General features: G+C 44.7%; 1 protein-coding gene across 1 annotated transcript in view; it reads right to left on the bottom strand.

The window, feature by feature from the left end:
- The window catches only part of DNAH17 (dynein axonemal heavy chain 17), a 15539113-nt gene that overhangs the window by 10498430 nt on the left and 5018284 nt on the right, over positions 1 to 22399 (bottom strand). The window lies entirely within an intron of this gene.

Genomic DNA, 22399 nt, shown 5'->3' with positions numbered 1-22399 from the left:
ATGAAAGAACAGTACAGATGGCCCTGATGCGAGGCAGGGGAGCGGACGCGACACTGCCGTATATAGTGCGCAACACCACAGCCATTTGGCAACGTGTGGTGGAAAAAGTCCTACAGAGGGCCCCCTTCCACAGGGAATTGCCGATATGGATTATGGCCCCAATGGTGGACATGGAGGTACACATGCCATTCCATGAATGGAGAGCGGGTGGGTGTGAGCTGCTGGCGGATCTCTACCCGGACGACACGTTTCTATCTATCAAACGGGCGACGGAGACGTTCGGTCTTGGTGAGGGCCAATTTCTACAGTACAGGGGCCTCCATGCGCTGGCTCGAGACACTTGGCCGCAGTTCCCGGATGCGCCCTCTGTGTCCCATACCCTCAATGTCATCCTTTCCTGTGGTAGGGGCAGGAAGCTGATAACCCTATTGTACTCGGCCATGCGGCTGGACTCCACCCCGCCGGTGCCCCCGGCGTGGGCGGCTTGGGAGGCTGACCTGGGAACTGTGCTGGACCCGGCACAGCGCAAGCGTATCGGTACCCTCACCCGGAAGGTGTCGTGCAATGCACGATTCAAACTGACACACTTTAACTTTTTACACCGAACTTATGTGACTCCGGTTACCTTGAAGCGTATTGCCCCGGACAAGCGCGATGACTGCCCTAGGTGTGGCGCGTCAGGTGCGTCATTCCTTCATCTGGCGTGGGAGTGTCCGCTGGTTCGCACCTTCTGGCAATCAGTAGTGGCACACATTCATAAGGTTACTGACCTCCGGATGGAGCTGACCCCCCTTCACTGCTTGTTAGCCTTAGTCCCCAAGCCCAGGAAGTGTAATTTGTCCTACAAGATGTTGCAACTGCTTTTAGTACTGGCAAGGAGGAGGGTGGCCATCACATGGATGGGACAGAGGGCCCCGGAGATGTCACAGTGGCTTAGAGATGTGGGGGAATGGACCCTGACGGAGGAAACCTTTATGCAAACAGTGCGTAGGGATGAGAAGCTGCAGGACGACCTGCTTGCGTGGAGAATGATGCGAGAGGTGGGAGAGGCAGCCGAGGACTCGGATGGAACAAGTGCGGAGTTGTTCACCCCCGGGGACACAGGGTCTGAGGATGAGGGTGGTGGGGAGGGTGAGGATAGGCAGTGAGTCAGGGGAGTGTCTGACCGCACACGCACATGTAGGATACACCTGAGAGGAATTGTGTCTTGGTATCTGCAAGTTTCATGCCTAATATACGTAATGATCGCTGCTTTTTCTGCCGATAGGAGTGCCATAATGAGGTGAACGACCTGTGTACACATGTTTTAGTCACGAATGCCGAAGTTTTGGGGGGAGGGCTCCATTGGGGAGTTGGGGGGTAATCTGTATAAAAGAAAAAATAAAAGCAGATTAGAATATCCTGCCGCGCAGTTACATGGCTAGGTCCAGGACCTGGCTTCCTTGTTACCACCTATCGCCGCCCGGCCTTCGGGTTGTGGGCTGAAGGGCCGTGTACACAGCAGTATGTTATTGGCCATAATGTCGTTGATTTTTTGTAACTGTCGGCGCAACTGTTATATACTATCATTGTCTGCGACAAAAATAAAGTTAAAAAAAAAAAAAAACCTTGGCAAAACCAACTTAACTTAAAGCTACTTACTTACTCCCCTCCCACGTATTAGGCTTAGGTCAGGTACACTGGGGTAGGCGTAGTTAGAAGCACCAGTTGAGTATTTTTGCCTAATGTATATATGACTGTATATATATTTTATTACTTTTAAACCATTGTATGGCTAAGAAACCATATCAATGCTTTTACAGTATTATTTCGCAATACTTATCTTACTGTACGTACTTTTTATAATAACAAGTCTTGCAATTGTGGCAATTCATTTCTCTTGTACGAGAAGAAAGACTGTTCAATAAATGTTAACCCTTTATTGACAACGCCTGTCTCTCTAGTCTCTACATATTGTGAAAGTAAACTGCACTAACCTGACTGAGTAAAATAACTGTCTATTGTTTCACACGACCCTAGAGATTGACTCTTAATCTGAGGAGCAAAGTTGTCATGTTGCACGGTTGTTGGAAAGCTGAATCCCTTCTTGTCTGTGCCAGGGAAGCTGATCACTTCCTATTCAGTCAAGAAAGTTTTCACTGACCTCTGAGCTAGTTTGTAACAAACCCAATTAAGTTTAGCATAGTCAGTAGAGGCCTGGAAGATCCGCACTTCTACGTCGATACTACTGTTTATGTTATTCCAATGCGCAGGGCCTAGTGGGAAACTAGGAACTACACTACATGGCGCCCAAACGTTTGGTAAGGCGATAAACTAACGCAAGACGTTAGAGTAACTCAGTCGTGCATATTTCACACAGACCCCTTTCTCCCGTAAATACTCCAATAGACGTCTTGAGTGGGTGAAAGGTTAAAATCTGCCCGAACTCAGTAGGAAGAGATTCCTATGTAAAGCTCTGGTTTATTCAACGTTGAAGGATACAGTGTTCCAAAATATTGTGCACCTAATCTTTGTCTCCTTGGAGACCTACTCTGCAAACCTTGCATTTATACAATGCCAGGAGAAAACGGAACCACTGGGGGCGCAGTAGATGCGACTCAGCAGGGTCCCGAACACACAGACCCGGATGCAATTATCATCCCGGTCCACTTAAGAAAATCTATAACGTTAAAACTTATAGAAAACGGACTGACACCTCAAGGTGGTACAGTAATTTTCGTGATAGAGGCTCACGAATATCGGCAGACAGAGGTATTCTATTCATGGATAAACTTTCCAGCGGCAAACGCTACAACAAAAGAGTTTCACTATTACAAAATAGAGGAACCACCGGAAGAGTACGCTCCTTTCGAGGAGACTGAAATCCCACTAAAATTCCAAGAGCACCTGCTCTGGTTTAATGGCGCCCTAAAACACAATGATCACATTACCAGGCTCGGTCCTCTAGGTAGACCAGGAGCAACGTGGCCGGTTCTAGCCGGCTACACACCACATCCTGACATTGCAAGAATGTCTAGAGAAGAGCTGTTAGTACAGCTAAAAACATTAATAAAAATACATAGGCAATTAGTCCAATATGTAATGCGGACTGCAACAGTCCAACCAGCTGTTAATGTACCACAGCTGACCCCTTATCAGGGGAACACTAATAAAATTACACCACAGAACATACAGTCATGTCTTGGTAAAACACCTGTAAAACGGGAACAAATTCCTTTCTGGTTAGCACAGAAAATCACTCAAATAGAGGCAGTATTTCCTGATACTACCCCTATCGAGAAACACAGAATCTTGACAATCTGCCTTCCTATGGGAATCGCACCACACGTGGAGGACTGCGACACTTGGGGTACAGTCTTTGCTTCCATTTACACAAAAACACACGGTGTTCCGTCTATGGCGGTAATACCAGAAGTGCTAAAACAGATTCAAAATGAATACGGTCCAGAGCCCGCTTTAAATCTAGGTATGAAATTACTGAAAGACTTCAAGCAGGTCTCGGCTATATTATTAGCCAATATAAAAGGAGAAGCAGCATCTGTGGCGATCCGCCAGAAGTTGAAGGAAACAGATATAAAAGATCCAGTTGAGCTTGCCAGAATCATAGAAAAATGCTATGAAGAATTAGGTAGAGACAGCTTGGGTGGGAAACCAGTAAAGCCCCAACTGCTCGAAAATCCTGAAAAATTATTTATTAAAAATAATTTAAACACTCCTAAAAAGAGCTGGGATGGAAATAAACAATCCAGTCCCAAGGAAAAAGTTTTCCAGTCCAGAGGAAGGTCTCCTCGACGGAGGGAAAGAACACCAGTCTCCCCAGAGGGAGCCCTCTGAGAAAAGATATAACCTTAGAAATAGGGATAATCTGAAAAAACCTGATAGATATCAAAGTATTGATACACGTCCCTCTCGATCTTTTCCACAGAAATTGGAAAGAAGAGGACGGTCAGACCCAGGAGAGCACACCAAGTCCAAAGACAAGGAACCTGCTCAGAGTAAAAAATCTCAATTTCAAAAAAAGAAGGTAGCCAGTATTAGAGTAATCAACCATGCCGAGAATACTGAGGACACAGTTGAAAAACGGGGAGTGGGCATTGACAATGTTGGACAGTGCAGCAGAAATCAGTATAGCGCGCAAGATCTTGATGAGTTATCTGGAGACAGTGGACACGAATGAATACATTCAGGTTGAAACTGCTGACACCAGACTTAGCGAGCCCCATAAGATATACGAAATAACATTGCGTATAGAGGGTGATAAGACTAGGAAAATAAGAGGTCTATTTTGGGATAAGCTCTCAAAAGGCTATGATATTCTGTTAGCTGAAAAAGATTGGCCCCCAGAGTTTGTCAGGGAGTGCCCTCGTGGCGAAGAAGTGATTATGCCTGCCTTCTCGAATCACATTCCGATTCACAAAAAATATACATATGCAAGGAAATGGGCAGTAGCCCAGGCACCGGCATTATATAAAAATCATGTAGGATGGGATGAGGACTCTCCTCCCCATAAAATCCAGTTAAAAAGTGAACCAACTGCCCAACGGCAGTATCCCATTAAGCAAGAAGCTAAAAAACAAGTCAGGGAGATTTTAGATCAACTTGAATACCAGGGGGTGATTGAAACATGCACCTCTCAAATGAACAATCCTTTGTTTCCTGTCTCCAAGCCAGACAATTCATATCGTCTAGTTTTGGACTACAGACACCTTAATACATGTTGCAAAACTTTTGCAGTACAAAACTCGCATAGTGCAGCCCTAATGAATAACATAGTTAGGAAAAAATATAAAACGACATTAGACATATCTAATGGTTTCTTTTGTCAAAACATTGCACCGGAAAGCAGATATTTGACCGCTTTCTCAGCATTTGGGTTGCAGAAAAAATTCTGTCGACTCCCACAGGGGTTCAAGAACAGCCCAGGACTATTCTCAGCTAGGGTAACAGAGTTACTACAAATATATGATGATGAGGCATTATCCTACGTAGATGATATCTATCTCACAGACGACGACTTGGATACTCACTTGAAAAGAGTGAACACCATTATACTTGGGTTCGCAGCAGAGGGTTACAAATTCAACTTTAAAAAGTCTCGAATTGCCCATCTGACAGTACTATTTTTAGGGTACGAATAATCAAGTGAAGGGAAAAGCCTAGCGGACAACTTCTTAGAGAAGTGCGCTGTACTCCAAGCTCCAAAAACGCTGAAGAATTTACAATCCATTCTAGGTTTTCTGAATTTCGGAAGAACATACATACTAAATTACGCAGAGAGGGTTACACCTCTCTACGAACTAATTAAACCTGATTTTAAACAAATCAATTGGACTCAAAAACACACAGAAATTTTGAGATCACTGCAAACAGACATGTTAGCAAAAACAAAATTAGATACACGTGACAATACACGCGGTCTTGTAATCCGAGTCATCCCAGGAAGATGCGGATTCACGTACCTGACCTCTAATGAGGGAGAAAAGGTACCAATTTCAATTAAATCTCACTTGTACACACAAGCAGAAAAAACATTCAGTCACACAGAAAGAACTGTGAAAGCAGTGCAAATTGCATTAGCAATTGAACGAGAATTAGCACATGGTAAAAGGATTAATATCCTCACAGCGGAATCCGCCTTCGAGGCGCTATTCAGCCCAGTAAACCTGCCTACAGTGTCACTGGATCCGAAATGGATACAGTGTGTAGATTCTCTAGGAGCGGAAGATGTGAAATACTATTTCGCCCCGCAATTCAAAGAACTGAATGATTTAGAATATGAAGAAGAATATCCTCTGCCAATCGAACTTCTGCCTCTCCCACAATACGCCTGTATAATCTATACAGATAGATTTGTACAGCATTTCAACATAGAGAGCAAATCCTACGATGCAGCCTGTGCGATTGTTAAAGGTCGTTGGCTGTGCGGTAAATTCAGACCGAAAGTAACAAAAACTGAATCATTGAGAAACTGTTCGGCTCGAAGAGCTGAAATCAGATGTTTAAAGATGGCGCTCAAAAATGCAGAATGTGAATTCCCCACACTTATCGTGTGCGATTCTCATTTTTGCGTCAACTCTTACAACAATAAATTGCAGAGGTGGATTGAAAACGATTACAAAGATGACACAGGTGCCACAATAAAGCATAAATTGCTCTGGAAACAGGTAGCTCTTTTATATAAAGAACTACAAAAGACTCACGTGGTACACGCACAGAGTCTTCAACGTGATGGCGTTCACGTTGAAGGGAATTCATTGGCTAATACAGCCACAGCGGAAGCAACTAAACCGGCTTCCGTAGCCACAAAAAAGCGTACAGAAAAATACATGGACGGGGAAACCATGCTGGCAGTAAAAACGACCGTAAAAGGCGACTGTGCAGCACTACCCGTGAACTATCCACTCAATTATGCATGCATAATCGATGCAAACTCCGTTCCTTTTGCTCGAATCCCTGGAGTGGGGGACAGAGTAATTCCAAACAGGAGCAGGAGGGGCTTCCTCTTACTGGAAGCACACATGGGGTTGGGTCTGAGACATCAAACAATTAAGGATTCTCTGAAAGAATTACAATCAGAGTACTGGTGGCCAGGAATGAGCATAGATATTCAATGTTTTGCTCAAAATTGTGAAAACTGCAACAGAGATCGCAGTAATGAACAGGCCAGTGTAGTTTCAGGAACCCTGCTAGACAGCATAAGGCGGTCTATCTGCGCAATCAAAGAAGAGAAGCGCGTCCCATTGTACACAGTTATGGCTAAACACACTTAAAAAAATGTGGCCTCCAGCGCTCGGCTGACGCTAGAACTGTTATAAAAGATTTGTGAGTCAATATCGGCATATACCACGTTCCATTCTGACCAGGGTCCTGCTTTTAGCTCTCGAGCTTATAAGGAGGCCATGGCCAGCATGGGAATTGAGTTGCGGTATTCTTGTCCGTCGCACCCCGAAGGGAATAGTGTGGTAGAAAGAAAAAACCGGGACATAAAGCGATCTATAACAGCGAAGGTATTAGGTTCAGGTGCTGGGTGGGTCAAACATCTAATAAGTGTCCAGACTAGTCTTAATAACTTGCCAAGAAATTCTCTAAAAGGTTTCAGCCCATAGGAACTATTGTTCGGAATTAGAATGAACATTCAGGACCTCGATAGTCAGATATCAGTGGTACAAGAAAAAACAACAGACTTTGACATCAAAGATCGTTTGGCTGTTTTACAGGAACTGAATGAAACAAGAAAATCCTTAAGCAACATAAAGTTAAAACAACAGCCATCTACCACTGACGAGGCACCACAAGCAACAGCCCCAGCAAGGCCTGTCTGGATTCCAAAGATTGGGGATCTGGTCAGAGAAAAAATCGCGGTGAAGAAGGAATTTGGGCCTTCTTACAGAAAAGCAGTACCTGTCTTGGCAGTCACCGGAACAAGATCAGTTGTACTACCGCCCCTTGTTGGTAAAAAGGAGAACAGAGTTGTGTCTATCGACCTGGTAAAACCACAACTATGTGGCCTATAATCAACAGTAGGCCCAGTGGACTCCCAAGAAACAACAGAATACCCAAACTTGCAACAATCCAAGAGGTTCAAACTGAAAGACTAATCACATTCGATCAGCCTGCAGTGCACAAAGAAGGACTATGCAATAATGCCATGGAACTTGTGCCTCTTGAGACACAGATTGAAACGGTTCGTCAAGAAACACCAGTCTACAATAATGTGGCATCAGAAAGTGCTACCGAGAGACAGATTGAAAGAACAATCCCAACAATTGACAGAACTGCCTCTGGTTATTTCATCAACTTCGACACCTTCTGTGAAGATCAAAACGACCCCGAAGTGATGCCAGAAACAAAAAAGTATTCTAAAGAAAATACAACAGGTCTCCTTCAACAAATCAAAGAATTATATCTGGATTCACCGTTGATTGAGCATTGGATTATTTCAGGGGTGTTCATACTCCTACTATGCCTAATTTTAGTTTTAATTTTAGGAAAGTTTATTACAATTGAATAGACACAGCAAGTCAGAACATCAACCTAGTCCTGAAACCACACAGATCATCCCACTTGAAGAAAAGAGAACTGTCAACAGTAAATGTCACAGCAATTCCAATACCTGGTGGGGTAGTATGGGAGAAAACTGACTATGAGATCTATGGTCCGGTCGAGATCCTGAAGTATCCTCATCAACTGAAGGTTTCCTTAAGTGACTTTGTAAAACCTAGTACATTCTCTGATGATTGGGACTTTAACAGTATTATTGACATGATGTCTGATTTAGTAATGTCAGCTAGATTCACAGAACATGATTATTTACAAGGTTCATCTAGTTATGAGCAATTATTCTGCTACACACATTATGGTGATCATTACTTGCATAAATCTGCACAGCCTAGAAATGTTTTTATGTATAATCAATGGGAACATTGTGCTACACCACCTAAAAGCAGTTCTAAAGCATTTTTTGAGAAATTCAAATACTTCTCAGGGTTTAACACCAGTGATGCAGAAACGTTTTATTACAAACTGTTAGATAAAACAGGAATGAAAACAATGCTGACAAATTCTAAATTGATATATTCAGAAGCATTTTATGAAAAAATGATGACATTTGGTTTTGATTATTGGAAAAATAACATTGAAACGAAAACCATTTGGGGTACAAAAGATTGGCAGGTACAAGGTCTTGAAGCACTATTTAGAACATGCATGATACCTGAACAAATGATGTTTTTAAATGACACAATACACCAAACATCCTGTCTTGGCCTAGCTAAGATCAAAGACCTTAAAAAACCGTCTATTCCAAAGCCAATACCTGAAAATACAACTACAGATATTGAATTAGACGTTTCACAAATTTTACATTTTAACAGAACACATCCTGATTGGAAAAAGTGGTTAATCTGGCCTACTGACACAAACAACTGTCAAGATAGATTCCTGAATAAAACACAGGGGTTAAAAATGACCAGACTAGACCCGAGATACTCCCAGAAACAACATCCAGGGATAATAACAACATACAGTGTAGGGAAACTCTGCCTTGAATGGCTAACATCATCCACACTGGCTAAAATTAAGCAACACTTGTCTTTACTAAAAGATGGTGCTGATTTGCGCGATTTCATTCTTGGACCACGCAAACAGCGTCAAAAGCGTTTCATAGCGACCAGTATCTATGCTGCTTACAACGAGGCTTGGAAAGTCAAACAAATTGAAACAGCTGAAAAAATACGAGAAATTGATCGTATTAATTTGGAGAAATCACTTTCTGTAGTGGACAATGGGTTAATGACTCTGTCCTCCAGAATATATTCGTTGGACAATATTGTATCCTCTGCCTTTGATGTGATAGATAGAGACTTGCTAATGTTACAACATGGCCAATCTCAATTACGTTCTATTATACAATTAGGCTGGGCGCTGCAAAATCTTCGTTCAGGCTATGTGCCTTGGCGTTTAATCAACACAACGTCATTATTTTCCATCTTTAACCTTACTGATAAACAAATCAGTTTGGCACAGAAAGGAGCAGACTATACAATCCTGAGCATCGAAAAACTTGAGAGATTACCATTGACAATGTCAGAGAGTCCTGTCATTAAATGGATAATACACGGAATTATCACCATTCCGATAACAACTTTCCGATTTAAAAAGTGCCTTGAGTACATACCTACTGGCCAGTATGAACAATTGGGTAAAGGATATGTAAAATCTGAATGGAAATTACCATACACACATTCTTGCTACAGTGACAGCGACAAAAATGTATTTCTTAGTGGTGAAAATTGTAAACATTCACTAAGCGGTATACTTTTGTGTCAGGGTATTAATTTACACGGAGCATGTGATGAAAATTCTAACAACCTTTCATGCCACCAGCTTGTCACACCTGCAACTCAGATAGAGCCCTTCTTTATGCAACTTGCTAACGGGAGTTACATTCTTAGAACGGATCACAGATGTTGTGGCCTTGTGCCAGGGAAAAGTTATCTAGCAAGAGTAACATCCATGGTCAAATGCTGTATGCAGGCATTGTTCCCGAGTGGGCCTGCAGACACAGTGACTTCCATCTGGCCTCGTCTGAATCTCTATTCTATACGAATTGATACTTTAAGCAAAATGAAGGCTGTGCTTTTACAGACAACAGTGCCTATAACGTCATCAAAAGAGACGTATGATCTTCTAGTTGCAAGGACAGCTACTGAAGTTCATGAACTTTTATCAACAAATTGCCCCGTGCATTTCGTAGAAATGCTTAGCCAACTCCTTAACATGTCTAGTGCCACAGGCATCCCAGGCATATTTAAGACAATTTTTACGAGACTGCTGACACCTTTTCAAGCAATTTTGGGAATCGTTCCTAATTTTGTCCACTCTGTTTTTGGCGGCATACCCTTATTTTTGGGACTTGTAGCAGGGATTTTATTTTTGACCCTCCTGCTTCGTTATGGCAAGCCGAAACTCAGACATAGCTCCCATGGGAATGGAAGAGACAATCCTAGCAATGCGCTACCGGGACAGGATAACTAACGTCCTTGGATTGGCCAGGCTGAGAGATCTAAACATGACCTGGTTTCTTTCATTCAGACCTATATGGCAGAACTGTATCTTACCGGTACTTCGATGTATGCTATGCGGAGATGAGTGCGTGTTGGACATCTGTCTTTCACTTCCATCAGCAGTACCAATGGACGTCGATACTTTGCTCAGTCCAATAACGGCTCACGCATTGTGTTGTCCCCAGCGGCTACCAATCCTGACGACGGCATTCGTTGAGACTCCTGTGCTACGACTAGGTGGTAACAGTAGAGCGAGTGACAAAAGCAGCATCACCCAGGTACGACCTTCTGTGAGCATTGCTGATCCTGACTATGATGACAGCAATCATTCTCACACCTGCCAAGTTACAGCACTATCGAATTTGGTTGAACTGTCACCTGATTTTGTAGACCAATTCTTTGAGAGCCTGTCTGATACGATGTTCTCACCCGAACAGAAATAATAACTTTGGAGAAGCTTTCCGACACACAGCGTTCCCATGAACTCTGAATTCGGCCTTCAGTTTTGAACAACAAAAACTGCTAAAAGCGTTGGAACTCTATTTCCCCGTTCAAGCATTAATTCTTTTGAATTGAACACTTTTTAATATTGACCCTTTTTCGCCACGAACAATTCTTTGCTTAAAGTAAAAACTATTCTTAGAGAACAGAAGCTTCAACCTTCTATTTCTAAAAACATCTAGAGACATAACAACCTTACACCAGCCTCTAGCACATTTATTGCAATGCATTTATATGTGATGATTTATCTCGCCCTTCTTCTGTTTCAGAGATATTTCATGTGTAATTCTTTTTGCATAATCGTTCATTGATTCCATATGCAATAATTTTTGAATGATTTCTATGCTTCAAAAACGTACAGTACCTAAATTTCACGTATTACAATATACGCCTATTTCAAATGCATATATGTATTTTGGGGTGGGCAATGTTACACATGCATCTTATTGCTCTAGTTTTAGTAATTTGATGGACATGAACCCGTGGAGTGGGTGTTGCGTGCTTATCTAGGATCCTGATCGATACTGTGACCTTATGCCCCTATTCGGCTATAAATCCATTTATTCCCTATATTGGCATAACCGTTCAAGTGCGATATTCAGAAAGTCATCTCTGGCCTCACACAAACAGAGCCACATTCCAGAATAGTTTTCTCTGCCACTTCCTTTGCAACCAATTAGTGCAATGACAGAGCAGAAGTCACTATCTGAAGATTCCTAGATTAACACTCCGAGTTCTTCAACAAGATAAAAACTCAGCAAACCTGGAAATCCCCGCTTGCTGTGTTTTGATTAGTAATGGAACTCTAATGAGCAACTGATAGCTATCACTTCCTAGTGACATCTTTAATTGACGTCTTATGTCCAGCAAAATTACGTCAAACCAGGCACCTGTCAGGTATAAATATTACCAACTTTGCCTTGAGCAATAGCTGTTGTATGCCTGTTGCTAGCTGTCTGCAGTACGCTGATGCTGCTGCTGTCCCGAAGCTGCTGATACCATTATCGCTGCTAAAGCGCGAACGATGGTGTGGTGTAACTAGGAGCTGAACAGCCGTCCTTCTGCGAAGAGCCCATCAGATGCCAGCTGCCCGCGGACGCTGTCCCCCTCCTTCTCCTCGACGCGCTGAAGAGAGACGCTGCCTTTCTCCTGCAGAGAAATCCAGCTACAGCGTTTCTGGTCTACCCTTGCGGGTGACTGTGATATCGAGTTTCCCTGAAGGAGATACCAGACCTCCATCATTCTATTCAGAGGTATGTTGTTGACTAAACCCTTAGTGAGAATTCTTGAAGCAAACCTTGGCAAAACCAACTTAACTTAAAGCTACTTACTTACTCCCCTCCCACGTATTAGGCTTAGGTCAGGTACACTGGGGTAGGCGTAGTTAGAAGCACCAGTTGAGTATTTTAGCCTAATGTATATATGACTGTATATATATTTTATTACTTTTAAACCATTGTATGGCTAAGAAACCATATCAATGCTTTTACAGTATTATTTCGCAATACTTATCTTACTGTATGTACTTTTTATAATAACAAGTCTTGCAATTGTGGCAATTCATTTCTCTTGTACGAGAAGAAAGACTGTTCAATAAATGTTAACCCTTTATTGAGAAACGCCCGTCTCTCTAGTCTCTACATATTGTGAAAGTAAACTGCACTAACCTGACTGAGTAAAATAACTGTCTATTGTTTCACACGACCCTAGAGATTGACTCTTAATCTGAGGAGCAAAGTTGTCATGGTGCACGGTTGTTGGAAAGCTGAATCCCTTCTTGTCTGTGCCAGGGAAGCTGATCACTTCCTATTCAGTCAAGAAAGTTTCCAGTGACCTCTGAGCTAGTTGGTAACAAACCCAATTAAGTTTAGCATAGTCAGTAGAGGCCTGGAAGATCCGCACTTCTATGTCGATACTACTGTTTATGTTATTCCAATGCGCAGGGCCTAGTGGGAAACTATGAACTACACTACAATATCCCATGCTTTGCCAGGGGTAAACCTTTTCTTGGAGCGCTGAAAGTGAAAAAAACTTGCGATGTCTTCCTGAATGCCTTTGTCCGTTGAAGATAGAACTTTAATCATCTTTGGACATCCAACGTGTGGAGAGACCTCTCCCCCAGAGATGAAGGTCGAGGAAAGTAAGACTTTAGTACTATAGGTTCATTTAGCTTGCTTAATCTCCACAACGGCCCCTCGCAGCGGGATGCCTGGCTTTCACCTTGTGGATACCCTGCCGGGGTTATCTCACAGGGGAATACCCGGACGGGTTCCCTAAGCAAGCGCCGGGAAACCCACTGCGGGTAGCTGTGCGCTATATAAGCTCAAATACATTTACATTTATATTTAGGTGAAAATCTGAAGGGACTTTTGGGATAAATGTTGGATTTGTCCGTAAAATCAAAGACTCCTTTTTGAACTGTAAGAAAGGTTCAACAATCGTGAGAGCTTGAAGTTCTCCAACCCTCCTAGCTGTTGTTATCGCTACAAGAAAAGCAACCTTCCATGACACAAACTTCATGTCAGCTTTATGGATTGGTTCAAAAGGAGCCCTCATGAGATGGGAAAGGACCAGGTGGAGTTGCCAAATCGGAGGAGGAGGTCTCACTGGAGAAAAAGCTCTGAATAGACCCTTCAAGAATTGTTTGATCACCCTCGCGGACCAAAGAGAAGGACCAGAGGTTGTTTGCCTGAACCTAAAGATCGCTGCCAGATGCACCTTAATGGAGGAGTGTTGAAGACCTGATTTTGCCAAAGGCAATATGTATGGTAAGATCTTATGAGGAGCCGAAGTAAAAGGATGAAGATTTTCCTTTTGGCACCATGCACAAAATGCTTCCATTTTGCTTGAAATGTCCTGTTTGTACTAGGAGCCCGAGCTTGAGCTAAAATCTCCTTGCAATCTTGAGGAATATCTAAAGCATTGAACTCCCGGTGTTCAGGAGCCAAGCTGTCAATTGCAAAGAGTTCAGGTCCGGATGCATTACTTGGCCGTGGGACATCGTCAGCAGGGTAGGAATGGGGCGTAGGAGAACCCGTTGACCCCGAGACAGAAGGAGGAGCTCTGTGTACCAAAACTGGCGGGGCCAAGCCGGGGCTATTAACATCATGGTGCAGGGTTCCGTCTTGAGTTTCCTCAGTATCCTTGGTATCAAAGGAATCGGTGGAAAGGCGTAAAGAAATGCGCCTGACCAGGCTATCGAAAGGACATTCCCCAATGACCCTCAATGGAGATACCTGCTTGCGTAGAGTTGGCATTTCTTGTTCTCTGGGGTCGGGAACAGGTCTATAAGAGGAGTGCCCCAATGAGAGAATATCCTTTCGAGAGTCCTCTGATCCAATTCCCATTCGTGGGAGACCGACTTTAGGCGGCTCAATAAATCCGCCTCCTCATTGAGGGAACCCAGAAGATGTTCTGCAGAGAGACAAATCTGGTGATGAATAGCACATTCCCAGATCTCTTGAGCTTCCCTTGATAGAAGCTTGAATTTTGTTCTGCCCTGCTTGTTCACATAATTCATGGCCGTCGTGTTGTCTGTAAGCACTAAGACCGTAGAACCCGGAATCTTTGGAAGGAAAACCTGAAGAGCCAGACGAATTGCTTGCAGTTCCAGTAAGTTGATGTGAAAGGTGGAAAGCTCTGGAGACCAGTGATCGCTCACTTGAAGATCCTATAATGTCGCTCCCCAGCCTTCCAGAGAGGTGTCTGTGGTTAGAACTAACGGTGAGGGAGGAACCGTGAACGAGAGACCTTCCTCGATATTGTTTGATATAGTCCACCACCTGACTGCTTTCTTCATGATAGGAGTTATCTTTATCTTGTCCTCGAAGGACCCCTCTGCTTGACGCCATTGCATGTCCAGTTGTTCCTGCAGGGGACGCATGTGAAGCCTGCAGTGCGGAATCAATGCAATGCAAGATGACATCGACCCTAAAAGGGACTTGTACTGACGGACTGAAATAATTTGTTTCCTTTGAAATCAGTTGGCAGCAAAAATCAGTTTGTTTTTTTCCTCTCCTCTGAAGGGAAAGCTCTGCAATGAGCAGTATCCAGAATGGCACCCAGAAATCTTGCTGACCTGGACGAAAGCAGATCCGACTTGCTTCTGTTTAGGCCCAGACCTAGATGACTGAAAAGTTGAACACAATCCTCGACTGCTTTTGAAGCTTCCTGAGAGGAAGGAGCGTTTATCAACCAGTCGTCCAGGTAGGGAAACACCTGCAGAGACTGCCTTCTGAGAAAAGCCGCCACTGGCTCTAATACCTTCGTAAATATCTGCGGTGCAGATCTTAGTCCGAAAGGTAGGACTCTGAACTGAAAATGGCTCTTGGCTACTGTGAAGCGAAGATACCTCCTATGGGCCGGATGAACAGGAGCATTAAAATATGCGTCTTACAGGTCTAGAGTTGCCATTTAATCTCCAGGATTTAGGAGACGTAATATATCCTGTGGAGAAACCATCCGAAAAGACAGTTTTTTGAGATAGGTGTTGAGCTCTCTCAGGTCTAGAATTGGACGCCACTTTTCTTCTGTTTTGCGAATCAGGAAAAACCTGGAATAGAATCCTTTCCCGCGTTGGGTCTGAGGAACTGATTCTATTGCTCCTTTGATGAGCAGTTGTTGAACCTCGAAATGCAGAAGATTTAGATGTTTCGTTTCGGTGGCGCGAGGAGCTCTGGATGGTGGCAATTTCTGAAACTCCAGTGTGTGGGCGAATTGAATGATGTTGAGGACCCACCCATCCGATGTAATCATTTTCCAGTTGTGGAGGTATTTTGAGATCCTGCCCCCCACTGATGTTACTAGAGGGGAAGGAACAGTAAACAGAGCCATGAAGCCGCTATTGTCTTTTAGAAGTATCTCTACACTGACGCCCCTGCCGCCTTCTTGATGGTTGGCGAGAGAAAGACGCCTATTGACCTTGGCGCTACGAGTATTGGGGCTTGTAGGACTGAGAGGACTGTGAGTACGAAAAATAGCGTTGTTGATTGCCACCTCTGGACGATGAAAATCCTCTCCCTTTTGCACCTCTGAAAGGAACTTTGCGGCAATGCAATGTCCCCAAGGACCTTACTGTGTCCGTGTCCTTCTTGATGTCTTGAAGGGCATCATCTACATGCTTTCTAAAAAGCATTTCTCCGTCATAAGGTAAGTCCAAGATCTTATTTTGAACTTCCTGGAGAAACCAGGTTGCCCGCAGCCAGGCCTGATGCCTTAAAACTGCATAACCCGCTAGAGCTCGGAAAGTGGTAGTTGCTATTTCCATAGCACAATCTATCACCTCTGAAGATGAACGCTCCCCTTCCATCAGTATCCTTCTGGCCTCATCTTTTGCACTATCCGGAAGTTGGTCAACAAACGGGGATAAATTGCACCACATCTGGCGATCATATCTACCCAAGATAGTGGGAGCATTAGCAGCTCTAACCAGAAGGCTAGCCATAGAAGAGAACCTTTGTCCCACATTGTCCAGACGTCTCCCTTCCTTGTCTGGCGGTGTCGTATGGGGCGCCAATGGATTCTTGGACTTACTTTGCGCTGCCTGGGAAATAACTGAGTCTGGTTTCGGTTGACCAGTCAGGCATGCGGGAGTGCCTTATGGAGCTTTATACTTCTTCTCCAGCCGGGGAAGAACAGGGATGACTGTAGCAGGATTCTGCATCACCTTAGTACCTTCCGACCACACATGTTCAACTATCGGTATTGAACGGATGGACTTTCTATAAGGCTCTTTGAAGTCGTAAAGAAAACAGTCTGATTGGACTTTCGTAATCGGAAGGCCAAATCTCTTGGACGCCCTCTCCATAAGATTATGGAAATCTCCAATGTCAGTTGGAGGGGAGGTAGCAGTATCCAGCACTGGTGAAGTTGGATCTTGAATAACATGATCGTCCCAACCTCTATCCGGGTCATGAGGTGGATCTACCTGACGATCTTCATCAGATGAGACAGTATCATCCTGAATAGTCACAACCTCCTGATGGCTTTCTCTTGGTTCCGGTTCCGAAAATTCGAGAAACCAGAGGCGTCACTGCAACTGCAGGAGCAGATGGAGAAGGAGGATGCTCTTGCTGGTCCGAAGCTTGTGACGGAAACCTTTTCCTGTGGTCTTGTAGCATCATCTGTAAATCCGTTATAAGAGAGGATGGCATTGCCACCATATCCTGACGCGATTTTTGTGGAATCCTCTCTTGTTGAACAAAATGACGTTCTTTTGTATAGTATTCCTCAGAATCTGAATCCTGATATTTGACTTGGAGTTTGGATGGGCTATAAGCTTCCCCATCTTCATCATCGTCAGACTCCTCCTCAAGAAGCAATGTTGGAGGTAAGGGTGTTACACGGCGAGGAGATGTCATCCCTGGAGTAATTTGCTGACTCTTTATAGAGAAGTGGACCCTTTGAATCGTCAACGACTTCTTCAACGAACTCGTCGTCGACGGAAATGCCGGCGAACTCAACGTCGACAGGACCGTTAACGGGACCGTCGATGGAGAGATGGACCTCGTCGACGGAGGATTGATCGTCAATGGTGTCATCGATGAGCACATCATCAGAATCATCATAGCTGTCATTGACGACATCGTCGTCGTCGACGTCGTCCTCCTCGCCGACGTCGACGCTATCGTCATCGTCATTATCGTCGACGTCGAACATGTAAACACCATCGTTGACGAGCAGGGAACAGGTACCTTAAAAGTCGACGAAGATATCAATGCAGCCGCCGTCGACAAAGCTGCCGTCGACAGGCCCATCGATGGAGCTGTACCTGAATCCAAGTCCTTTTTGGAAGTTGTCGTCGACGTACCAGATGATTTCGTCGTCGACGGACCTGGTTTCTTGTCCGATCTTCCTTCCTGAGGGACGTATCTCCTACCAAACAAATGCAAAGTGTCCTGTGCACACGATTATCTTAAATTGGTTCTCAAGTGAGAACCCAAAATTCGGTAAGTGTTCAATATATGATTTCAGAGTCCATCATCATAGAGTATGTATATTTAATGGTTAAGTGTTGATCAGTACATACAGGAGAAAATAGCCGACACGTGTTTCGTTACTCCGGGTTGCGGCTGTGACTCTTCAGGGCTAGGAAGGACATAAAGTATGCTTGAATTAGAATCGTGGAACTAAAATAGTGACTCAGTGTGTGGAATGGAACACCTCTAACTGGGTGGAGACCCTGTATTAGTGGAAAGACAAAGCAAAAGGTGACTGGGAGTCCAAGCTAAACAAAGGCCCGAATCGTGTTGTGACATGGTGGTGTTAAAACAGCATAATATAGAAAATCAAATTGGCAATATCAAGAGTAAATAGCGAAGCTTTTGTGTCGCTGTATCTAAGAGAAGACCAATATATACTATTTAACACTACTATACAATGGCGCGATTGTGGTAACATAGTGATTACAGGACGTAAGCATGAGGAGCGACAGAGTACATGGAGCATCAGGGATCAAAACATGAAGAACGTCAGCATACATAGAGCCTCGTACGGATCAACTATAGTAACTACGTAACTCAACAGGAGATATGGCCCATAATATTAATCTTCTACAATGAGATTCATTCCACACACTGAGTCACTATTTTAGTTCCACGATTCTAATTCATGCATACTTTATGTCCTTCCCAGCCCTGAAGAGTAACAGCCGCAACACGGTGTGACGAAACACGTGTCGGCTGTTTTCTCTTGTATGTACTGATCAACACTTCACCATTAAATATACATACTCTATGATGATGGACTCTGAAATCATATATTGAACACTTACCGAATTATGGGTTCTCTCTTGAGAACCAATTTAAGATAATCGTGTGCACAGGACACTCGTTGCATTTGTTTGGTAGGAGATACGTTTCTCTATCTTAGCAGGGGCTGGTTTTTGCTTGGTTAGTTCCCCTGACCTGTTTGCACCGGACCTACTTTATCTACGAATACCTATGCTTAGGTACCTGCTGAGCGCCACATCTTCCTGGCATTCATCCAAACCCATTCTCTCCCTCTGTACTTCCTGAGGGACAGCAGAAGGTTTCTTGAATCCTTTCTCCTTTTCAGATGGCGGAGAAGCAACAGAAAGGCTTTTCTGTACCTTCTTAGTTGACTGTGTCTCCTCAGTCTGTCCCAGCCTCTCCTTTACACCTCGGTGAGGAGATTGTTTGGGAATGGGCCTTTCAGACCTATCAGAGGTCTTTTGTAAGGCTTTAATAGGGGGTTCAGTAGAAGTTGAAGGGGAGGACCTACCTCTTTTCTTGGATCTTCTGGAGGACGCAGCTGAGGAAGAATCCTCACTGTCAGATGACAAAACCTCCTTGCGTGACTTCATTTTCTGCAACGAAGTCAACAAGCGGCCTTCCCTGTCTCTCAAGGTCTTCGTAGAGAATGTTCTGCAGATCTTACAATCTGTGGCCTTGTGATCTGTGTACAAGCAGTAGATACAGTCTTTATGCTTGTCCTCAACAAACAGCCTCTTCTTTGAGCAGGTAGCACAAGATCTAAATAACGCCTTCTTCTCCTTGTCAGACATAGTAAAATTGAAGAAATTGAACAAATTCCTAACTGAAGAGAAATCTGAGCAGAGCTGAATGGAGACTCCCTAAGCAAAACGTGCAGTAGAAAATCTGAGGTTCTGAGGCTCTCTCAGGAGGGTTCTATGGGGTGAGGCTATTCTGAATGGTTGTTGTAACATTTTTGGTCTCTTTTACAAAAAGAGGCGGATAGGCTACAAAATGAGATGAGGCCTAGGCCTGTCTTTTATCTTTTGTTCCTACTGCTGTGGTATTTTTCTATTACAGAGGCTCCCATTCCAACGACGGGGAATGATACAAAGCATGGGAATCTATGAAGTTCCAATACTGGGGCAACAAGCCTTTATGCACAAAACGACCCATTGAAAAATGGTTTGTTTGTACACCTCCCGTCCCTTCTTAGGTCGCACGTAACCAACAAAGAGCTGGTCGTCCACCCGGAACTGGCGTGTGGGGTCCAGATAGAATGAGAGCAAACTTTTTGGGTCCAGACAGTGGAGCCTCTCTTCCTCTTTCGAGGGATGCGGAGGCGGAAAGAAGGTGGCTAAGGTGATGGACTGCCCGATGTGGAAGGCTGAGACTACTTTGGGCAGGAAAGAGGGACGAGTCCTCAAGACAACTTTGTCCGGATGGACAGAGAGGAAAGGAGGTTGAGAAGATAGAGCCTGGAGCTCACTCACTCTCCTGGCAGAGTTGATGGCAACCAGGAATGCAGTCTTAAGATTTAGAAGACGAAGAGGGCAATTGTGAAGTGGCTCGAAGGGACCGCACATCAAATAAGTCAGAACAAGATTCAAGTCCCACTGAGGCATCACGAAAGGAACAGGAGGAAAAATGTGAGTGATGCCCTTCAAGAATCTATTTACAGCAGGGTACTTGAAAAGAGAAGGCTGATCAGGAAGCCTTAAGAAGGCTGAAATAGCAGAGAGGTAGCCTTTGATAGTGCCCAGAGCAGAGCCCTGCTGGGCAAGAGAAAGAAGAAAGAGGAGAACCTCTGAAAGAAGGGCAGAAAGGGAATCCACAGCCTTTGCTCTGCACCATGCCACAAATTTGTTCCACCTGAAGGTGTATACCGATTTTGTGGAGGGACGCCTGGCTGCCAGAATAACATCACAGACTTCAGGAGGCAAGTCAAATGGCCTCAACTGCTGCCGCTCAATCTCCACGTATGGAGGTGGAGACTGGACAGGTTCGGGTGGAGGACCGTCCCCTGCTGCTGCGACAGAAGGTCCTCCTGAAGAGGCAGATGAATCGGGGGATCGACTGACATGCTGAGTAGCTCTGGATACCAGTATCTTCGTGCTCAGTCTGGAGCCACAAGGATGACTTGAGCCCGGACGGGCCTGATCTTCTTCAGCACTCTGGGCAGAAGTGGTATAGGCGGAAAGGCCTACAACAGACCACAGCTCCACTCGCAACGAAAAGCGTCTCCGAGCGAGTGCCGTCTTGGAAATTCCAACGCGCAGAACTGATGACATTGCGCGTTCTCTTTGGTGGCGAATAGATCGAACCAAGGCTCCCCCCACCGCTGAAAGAAACCTTGTGCCACGTCCGAATTCAGACTCCATTCGTGATCCATCATGCACACATATATGCCTATAAGTCACTCCTATGGCAGGCCTTGACAATCCTGAAGGCAGAGTGCTTGGTTTTATGTGAGATGGTGCTCTAGCATGAGCTGAGCCTGTCTGCAGCTTTCGGAACCATGCCCTTATAGCTGTTCTATGATATAGTCATACCATATACTCTTAAGTGCATTATAATCCTCGCGGTTAATGCTAACTTTGGTTTGGATTTATCAAAACATGTTGTGTAATGTGTCAAACACTTTGGAATACTTCCCCCTCGCCAGTCCTGGCATCGGGGGTAGCATTCTACCCCTCTAGAGGGAAAAGACATGTAGTTAATGCTTTACCCGGTTAAAGTTAAACAGAGCCTCAGCATCACAAAATGGATGCTGCTGCCACAAACACGAGTCTGACCTCCTGCTGCTGGATGAAACTCCGGCAGGGGAGGCCTGGACAATAGGTTTCCTGTCAAGGGAGGTGCTTGCACCTCCCCAGACAGCCTGTAGTGGATTGGGGCAGGGTGGGTTCAATGCAACTGCTGTTTCCAGACACTGCCAGGGGCACCCAAGGTGCTGCATGCATAGCCCGGTTCAAACCAGTTGCTGGGGCACTCCAGCCCCAGCTCTGGCGCGAACCTGGACAAAGAGAAAGGGGTGTAACCAGCCCTTTCTCAGGTTCCACCCATAGGAGGGACCTAGCAGGTAATCCAGCCCCATAGTTTGGTATAAAGTTAGGAGCCTTGTCTAGAGACATTAGATTATCCTGGAAAAAAACTATGAAACTAACTCTTGGACCTTCGATGTTCCATTTCGACTGGAAGACTGAAGACATCTCCCTTGTGGTCAAGGAGTGACCACCCTGTGCGAACAGGCACCACCAGTAGCTTGCTGATTTGCTTTGTTGATGCTCCCGCCGGAACCCAAAGACTTAGCGACGCAGAATCTGGACTTCCAGACTTCTCTGACTCCGACCCACATTGACAGCAAAGCTGAGACCCGTGGCGGACACGAGAGATGTGGGACCGGACATCCTGGGCTACCTGCATTTTGGTACCTGTGCAGCTTCTGAGGCACCCTCAAAGTTGTGAATTGGGGTTTGAGAAGCTCCACAACCGCGCAGCATTTGCACCGAAGCACAGCCCTCCACACTCCACTAGTGCCGCGTGGTGCCTGCACCTGCATTTAAGCTTAACACGTCTTCGCGGTTGCTGGCCCGTTAGCTAGTGGCCCCTCTGAAGACT

The sequence above is a fragment of the Lissotriton vulgaris genome, chromosome 7, assembly GCF_964263255.1.
Source record: "Lissotriton vulgaris chromosome 7, aLisVul1.2, whole genome shotgun sequence".
Lineage (NCBI taxonomy): Eukaryota > Metazoa > Chordata > Amphibia > Caudata > Salamandridae > Lissotriton > Lissotriton vulgaris.
Note: the sequence above shows the minus strand (reverse complement) of the source record. Positions and strands in the feature narration are given on the sequence as shown.